General features: G+C 43.7%; 10 non-coding genes across 10 annotated transcripts in view; all 10 read left to right on the top strand.

Annotated features, from left to right (window-relative positions):
- The window catches only part of TRNAW-CCA (transfer RNA tryptophan (anticodon CCA)), a 72-nt gene extending 45 nt beyond the window's left edge, over positions 1-27 (top strand). The window contains exon 1 of the tRNA in view: positions 1-27. This exon is cut by the window's left edge and continues 45 nt beyond it. This is a non-coding gene — a tRNA (tRNA-Trp).
- A 592-nt stretch (positions 28-619) lies between these two features.
- On the top strand, positions 620-691 carry TRNAW-CCA (transfer RNA tryptophan (anticodon CCA)). The gene has a single exon. It is a non-coding gene; the product is annotated as a tRNA-Trp (tRNA).
- A 592-nt stretch (positions 692-1,283) lies between these two features.
- On the top strand, positions 1,284-1,355 carry TRNAW-CCA (transfer RNA tryptophan (anticodon CCA)). Its single transcript has one exon. It is a non-coding gene; the product is annotated as a tRNA-Trp (tRNA).
- A 593-nt stretch (positions 1,356-1,948) lies between these two features.
- Positions 1,949-2,020, top strand: TRNAW-CCA (transfer RNA tryptophan (anticodon CCA)). The gene has a single exon. It is a non-coding gene; the product is annotated as a tRNA-Trp (tRNA).
- Positions 2,021-2,612: 592 nt separating this feature from the next.
- On the top strand, positions 2,613-2,684 carry TRNAW-CCA (transfer RNA tryptophan (anticodon CCA)). Its single transcript has one exon. It is a non-coding gene; the product is annotated as a tRNA-Trp (tRNA).
- Positions 2,685-3,940: 1,256 nt separating this feature from the next.
- Positions 3,941-4,012, top strand: TRNAW-CCA (transfer RNA tryptophan (anticodon CCA)). Its single transcript has one exon. It is a non-coding gene; the product is annotated as a tRNA-Trp (tRNA).
- Positions 4,013-4,604: 592 nt separating this feature from the next.
- On the top strand, positions 4,605-4,676 carry TRNAW-CCA (transfer RNA tryptophan (anticodon CCA)). The gene has a single exon. It is a non-coding gene; the product is annotated as a tRNA-Trp (tRNA).
- A 1,256-nt stretch (positions 4,677-5,932) lies between these two features.
- Positions 5,933-6,004, top strand: TRNAW-CCA (transfer RNA tryptophan (anticodon CCA)). The gene has a single exon. It is a non-coding gene; the product is annotated as a tRNA-Trp (tRNA).
- Positions 6,005-6,596: 592 nt separating this feature from the next.
- TRNAW-CCA (transfer RNA tryptophan (anticodon CCA)) lies at positions 6,597-6,668 on the top strand. Its single transcript has one exon. It is a non-coding gene; the product is annotated as a tRNA-Trp (tRNA).
- A 592-nt stretch (positions 6,669-7,260) lies between these two features.
- TRNAW-CCA (transfer RNA tryptophan (anticodon CCA)) lies at positions 7,261-7,332 on the top strand. Its single transcript has one exon. It is a non-coding gene; the product is annotated as a tRNA-Trp (tRNA).
- The last annotated feature ends 168 nt before the right edge of the window (positions 7,333-7,500 follow it).

Below are 7,500 nucleotides of genomic sequence, written 5' to 3' on the forward strand. Positions count from 1 at the left end.
TTGCGTGTTCAAATCACGTCAGGGTCATCTGACATTTTACTCATCAACTACAAAAAATTGTTCAAAAACACTGTGGAATTGGGTTACGGCAAAAAAACAAACTTCTTTGACCTTGTGGCATAAATAAGCGTCTCTCAATGGAAGACCAGAAAGTTGCATGTGAAAATGACATTTGCACCACACGCTAAAAAAATGGAGTGAACTGGCCATGTGACCTGACTGCGCTCTACGCAACCTTGATTCAAATACACATGCATCAGGGCTCCACTTTTGGCACCCAAAAGAGGCCGAAGACTTTGTCAAAAGATAGCTTGACGGCACTTCAGATGCTGGAGAACCTAGCCCATATGGGGATCAAAAGCTGAAACCTCCGTGTTATTAGAACCACGGTTTAACAAAAGTGAGCAAGCAGACATGACACACAATGCCAGTTTTTGCCTCCTGCATCTAGTTTGACATGCAGCAGCAAGAGCTTGTTGCGCAACGGTTGTGCATTTCACTCCACATCAGAAGATTGTGCCTAGAAATCACATCCAAATCAAATCAGACTTTTCATGATCCAGTACAGATACATGATCGAAAAGAGTGCTGAACAGGGTCAGAGCACTCAAGTTTCATTGACCTTGTGGCGCAACGGTAGCGCGTCTGACTCCAGATCAGAAGGTTGCGTGTTCAAATCACGTCAGGGTCATCTGACATTTTACTCATCAACTACAAAAAATTGTTCAAAAACACCGTGGAATTGGGTTACGGCAAAAAAACAAAATTCTTTGACCTTGTGGCATAAATAAGCGTCTCTCAATGGAAGACCAGAAAGTTGCATGTGAAAATGACATTTGTACCACACTCTAAAAAAATGGAGTGAACTGGCCATGTGACATGACTGCGCTCTACGCAACCTTGATTCAAATACACATGCATCACGGCTCCACTTTTGGCACCCAAAAGAGGCCGAAGACTTTGTCAAAAGATAGCTTGACGGCACTTCAGATGCTGGAGAACCTAGCCCATATGGGGATCAAAAGCTGAAACCTCCGTGTTATTAGAACCACGGTTTAACAAAAGTGAGCAAGCAGACATGACACACAATGCCAGTTTTTGCCTCCTGCATCTAGTTTGACATGCAGCAGCAAGAGCTTGTTGCGCAACGGTTGTGCGTTTCACTCCACATCAGAAGATTGTGCCTAGAAATCACATCCAAATCAAATCAGACTTTTCATGATCCAGTACAGATACATGATCGAAAAGAGTGCTGAACAGGGTCAGAGCACTCAAGTTTCATTGACCTTGTGGCGCAACGGTAGCGCGTCTGACTCCAGATCAGAAGGTTGCGTGTTCAAATCACGTCAGGGTCATCTGACATTTTACTCATCAACTACAAAAAAATTGTTCAAAAACACTGTGGAATTGGGTTACGGCAAAAAAACAAACTTCTTTGACCTTGTGGCATAAATAAGCGTCTCTCAATGGAAGACCAGAAAGTTGCATGTGAAAATGACATTTGCACCACACTCTAAAAAAATGGAGTGAACTGGCCATGTGACCTGACTGCGCTCTACGCAACCTTGATTCAAATACACATGCATCAGGGCTCCACTTTTGGCACCCAAAAGAGGCCGAAGACTTTGTCAAAAGATAGCTTGACGGCACTTCAGATGCTGGAGAACCTAGCCCATATGGGGATCAAAAGCTGAAACCTCCGTGTTATTAGAACCACGGTTTAACAAAAGTGAGCAAGCAGACATGACACACAATGCCAGTTTTTGCCTCCTGCATCTAGTTTGACATGCAGCAGCAAGAGCTTGTTGCGCAACGGTTGTGCATTTCACTCCACATCAGAAGATTGTGCCTAGAAATCACATCCAAATCAAATCAGACTTTTCATGATCCAGTACAGATACATGATCGAAAAGAGTGCTGAACAGGGTCAGAGCACTCAAGTTTCATTGACCTTGTGGCGCAACGGTAGCGCGTCTGACTCCAGATCAGAAGGTTGCGTGTTCAAATCACGTCAGGGTCATCTGACATTTTACTCATCAACTACAAAAAATTGTTCAAAAACACTGTGGAATTGGGTTACGGCAAAAAAACAAACTTCTTTGACCTTGTGGCATAAATAAGCGTCTCTCAATGGAAGACCAGAAAGTTGCATGTGAAAATGACATTTGTACCACACTCTAAAAAAATGGAGTGAACTGGCCATGTGACATGACTGCGCTCTACGCAACCTTGATTCAAATACACATGCATCACGGCTCCACTTTTGGCACCCAAAAGAGGCCGAAGACTTTGTCAAAAGATAGCTTGACGGCACTTCAGATGCTGGAGAACCTAGCCCATATGGGGATCAAAAGCTGAAACCTCCGTGTTATTAGAACCACGGTTTAACAAAAGTGAGCAAGCAGACATGACACACAATGCCAGTTTTTGCCTCCTGCATCTAGTTTGACATGCAGCAGCAAGAGCTTGTTGCGCAACGGTTGTGCATTTCACTCCACATCAGAAGATTGTGCCTAGAAATCACATCCAAATCAAATCAGACTTTTCATGATCCAGTACAGATACATGATCGAAAAGAGTGCTGAACAGGGTCAGAGCACTCAAGTTTCATTGACCTTGTGGCGCAACGGTAGCGCGTCTGACTCCAGATCAGAAGGTTGCGTGTTCAAATCACGTCAGGGTCATCTGACATTTTACTCATCAACTACAAAAAATTGTTCAAAAACACTGTGGAATTGGGTTACGGCAAAAAAACAAACTTCTTTGACCTTGTGGCATAAATAAGCGTCTCTCAATGGAAGACCAGAAAGTTGCATGTGAAAATGACATTTGTACCACACTCTAAAAAAATGGAGTGAACTGGCCATGTGACATGACTGCGCTCTACGCAACCTTGATTCAAATACACATGCATCACGGCTCCACTTTTGGCACCCAAAAGAGGCCGAAGACTTTGTCAAAAGATAGCTTGACGGCACTTCAGATGCTGGAGAACCTAGCCCATATGGGGATCAAAAGCTGAAACCTCCGTGTTATTAGAACCACGGTTTAACAAAAGTGAGCAAGCAGACATGACACACAATGCCAGTTTTTGCCTCCTGCATCTAGTTTGACATGCAGCAGCAAGAGCTTGTTGCGCAACGGTTGTGCGTTTCACTCCACATCAGAAGATTGTGCCTAGAAATCACATCCAAATCAAATCAGACTTTTCATGATCCAGTACAGATACATGATCGAAAAGAGTGCTGAACAGGGTCAGAGCACTCAAGTTTCATTGACCTTGTGGCGCAACGGTAGCGCGTCTGACTCCAGCTCAGAAGGTTGCGTGTTCAAATCACGTCAGGGTCATCTGACATTTTACTCATCAACTACAAAAAATTGTTCCAAAACACTGTGGAATTGGGTTACGGCAAAAAAACAAACTTCTTTGACCTTGTGGTATAAATAAGCGTCTCTCAATGGAAGACCAGAAAGTTGCATGTGAAAATGACATTTGCACCACACTCTAAAAAAATGGAGTGAACTGGCCATGTGACATGACTGCGCTCTACGCAACCTTGATTCAAATACACATGCATCACGGCTCCACTTTTGGTACCCAAAAGAGGCCGAAGACTTTGTCAAAAGATAGCTTGACGGCACTTCAGATGCTGGAGAACCTAGCCCATATGGGGATCAAAAGCTGAAACCTCTGTGTTATTAGAACCACGGTTTAACAAAAGTGAGCAAGCAGACATGACACACAATGCCAGTTTTTGCCTCCTGCATCTAGTTTGACATGCAGCAGCAAGAGCTTGTTGCGCAACGGTTGTGCGTTTCACTCCACATCAGAAGATTGTGCCTAGAAATCACATCCAAATCAAATCAGACTTTTCATGATCCAGTACAGATACATGATCGAAAAGAGTGCTGAACAGGGTCAGAGCACTCAAGTTTCATTGACCTTGTGGCGCAATGGTAGCGCGTCTGACTCCAGATCAGAAGGTTGCGTGTTCAAATCACGTCAGGGTCATCTGACATTTTACTCATCAACTACAAAAAATTGTTCGAAAACACTGTGGAATTGGGTTACGGCAAAAAAACAAACTTCTTTGACCTTGTGGCATAAATAAGCGTCTCTCAATGGAAGACCAGAAAGTTGCATGTGAAAATGACATTTGCACCACACTCTAAAAAAATGGAGTGAACTGGCCATGTGACCTGACTGCGCTCTACGCAACCTTGATTCAAATACACATGCATCAGGGCTCCACTTTTGGCACCCAAAAGAGGCCGAAGACTTTGTCAAAAGATAGCTTGACGGCACTTCAGATGCTGGAGAACCTAGCCCATATGGGGATCAAAAGCTGAAACCTCCGTGTTATTAGAACCACGGTTTAACAAAAGTGAGCAAGCAGACATGACACACAATGCCAGTTTTTGCCTCCTGCATCTAGTTTGACATGCAGCAGCAAGAGCTTGTTGCGCAACGGTTGTGCGTTTCACTCCACATCAGAAGATTGTGCCTAGAAATCACATCCAAATCAAATCAGACTTTTCATGATCCAGTACAGATACATGATCGAAAAGAGTGCTGAACAGGGTCAGAGCACTCAAGTTTCATTGACCTTGTGGCGCAATGGTAGCGCGTCTGACTCCAGATCAGAAGGTTGCGTGTTCAAATCACGTCAGGGTCATCTGACATTTTACTCATCAACTACAAAAAATTGTTCAAAAACACTGTGGAATTGGGTTACGGCAGAAAAACAAACTTCTTTGACCTTGTGGCATAAATAAGCGTCTCTCAATGGAAGACCAGAAAGTTGCATGTGAAAATGACATTTGTACCACACTCTAAAAAAATGGAGTGAACTGGCCATGTGACATGACTGCGCTCTACGCAACCTTGATTCAAATACACATGCATCACGGCTCCACTTTTGGCACCCAAAAGAGGCCGAAGACTTTGTCAAAAGATAGCTTGACGGCACTTCAGATGCTGGAGAACCTAGCCCATATGGGGATCAAAAGCTGAAACCTCCGTGTTATTAGAACCACGGTTTAACAAAAGTGAGCAAGCAGACATGACACACAATGCCAGTTTTTGCCTCCTGCATCTAGTTTGACATGCAGCAGCAAGAGCTTGTTGCGCAACGGTTGTGCGTTTCACTCCACATCAGAAGATTGTGCCTAGAAATCACATCCAAATCAAATCAGACTTTTCATGATCCAGTACAGATACATGATCGAAAAGAGTGCTGAACAGGGTCAGAGCACTCAAGTTTCATTGACCTTGTGGCGCAACGGTAGCGCGTCTGACTCCAGCTCAGTAGGTTGCGTGTTCAAATCACGTCAGGGTCATCTGACATTTTACTCATCAACTACAAAAAATTGTTCCAAAACACTGTGGAATTGGGTTACGGCAAAAAAACAAACTTCTTTGACCTTGTGGCATAAATAAGCGTCTCTCAATGGAAGACCAGAAAGTTGCATGTGAAAATGACATTTGCACCACACTCTAAAAAAATGGAGTGAACTGGCCATGTGACATGACTGCGCTCTACGCAACCTTGATTCAAATACACATGCATCACGGCTCCACTTTTGGTACCCAAAAGAGGCCGAAGACTTTGTCAAAAGATAGCTTGACGGCACTTCAGATGCTGGAGAACCTAGCCCATATGGGGATCAAAAGCTGAAACCTCCGTGTTATTAGAACCACGGTTTAACAAAAGTGAGCAAGCAGACATGACACACAATGCCAGTTTTTGCCTCCTGCATCTAGTTTGACATGCAGCAGCAAGAGCTTGTTGCGCAACGGTTGTGCGTTTCACTCCACATCAGAAGATTGTGCCTAGAAATCACATCCAAATCAAATCAGACTTTTCATGATCCAGTACAGATACATGATCGAAAAGAGTGCTGAACAGGGTCAGAGCACTCAAGTTTCATTGACCTTGTGGCGCAACGGTAGCGCGTCTGACTCCAGATCAGAAGGTTGCGTGTTCAAATCACGTCAGGGTCATCTGACATTTTACTCATCAACTACAAAAAATTGTTCAAAAACACTGTGGAATTGGGTTACGGCAAAAAAACAAACTTCTTTGACCTTGTGGCATAAATAAGCGTCTCTCAATGGAAGACCAGAAAGTTGCATGTGAAAATGACATTTGCACCACACTCTAAAAAAATGGAGTGAACTGGCCATGTGACCTGACTGCGCTCTACGCAACCTTGATTCAAATACACATGCATCAGGGCTCCACTTTTGGCACCCAAAAGAGGCCGAAGACTTTGTCAAAAGATAGCTTGACGGCACTTCAGATGCTGGAGAACCTAGCCCATATGGGGATCAAAAGCTGAAACCTCCGTGTTATTAGAACCACGGTTTAACAAAAGTGAGCAAGCAGACATGACACACAATGCCAGTTTTTGCCTCCTGCATCTAGTTTGACATGCAGCAGCAAGAGCTTGTTGCGCAACGGTTGTGCATATCACTCCACATCAGAAGATTGTGCCTAGAAATCACATCCAAATCAAATCAGACTTTTCATGATCCAGTACAGATACATGATCGAAAAGAGTGCTGAACAGGGTCAGAGCACTCAAGTTTCATTGACCTTGTGGCGCAACGGTAGCGCGTCTGACTCCAGATCAGAAGGTTGCGTGTTCAAATCACGTCAGGGTCATCTGACATTTTACTCATCAACTACAAAAAATTGTTCAAAAACACCGTGGAATTGGGTTACGGCAAAAAAACAAAATTCTTTGACCTTGTGGCATAAATAAGCGTCTCTCAATGGAAGACCAGAAAGTTGCATGTGAAAATGACATTTGTACCACACTCTAAAAAAATGGAGTGAACTGGCCATGTGACATGACTGCGCTCTACGCAACCTTGATTCAAATACACATGCATCACGGCTCCACTTTTGGCACCCAAAAGAGGCCGAAGACTTTGTCAAAAGATAGCTTGACGGCACTTCAGATGCTGGAGAACCTAGCCCATATGGGGATCAAAAGCTGAAACCTCCGTGTTATTAGAACCACGGTTTAACAAAAGTGAGCAAGCAGACATGACACACAATGCCAGTTTTTGCCTCCTGCATCTAGTTTGACATGCAGCAGCAAGAGCTTGTTGCGCAACGGTTGTGCGTTTCACTCCACATCAGAAGATTGTGCCTAGAAATCACATCCAAATCAAATCAGACTTTTCATGATCCAGTACAGATACATGATCGAAAAGAGTGCTGAACAGGGTCAGAGCACTCAAGTTTCATTGACCTTGTGGCGCAACGGTAGCGCGTCTGACTCCAGATCAGAAGGTTGCGTGTTCAAATCACGTCAGGGTCATCTGACATTTTACTCATCAACTACAAAAAAATTGTTCAAAAACACTGTGGAATTGGGTTACGGCAAAAAAACAAACTTCTTTGACCTTGTGGCATAAATAAGCGTCTCTCAATGGAAGACCAGAAAGTTGCATGTGAAAATGACATTTGCACCACACTCTAAAAAAAT

This window comes from Eleutherodactylus coqui, chromosome 2 (genome assembly GCF_035609145.1).
Source record: "Eleutherodactylus coqui strain aEleCoq1 chromosome 2, aEleCoq1.hap1, whole genome shotgun sequence".
Classification (NCBI taxonomy): Eukaryota; Metazoa; Chordata; class Amphibia; order Anura; family Eleutherodactylidae; genus Eleutherodactylus; species Eleutherodactylus coqui.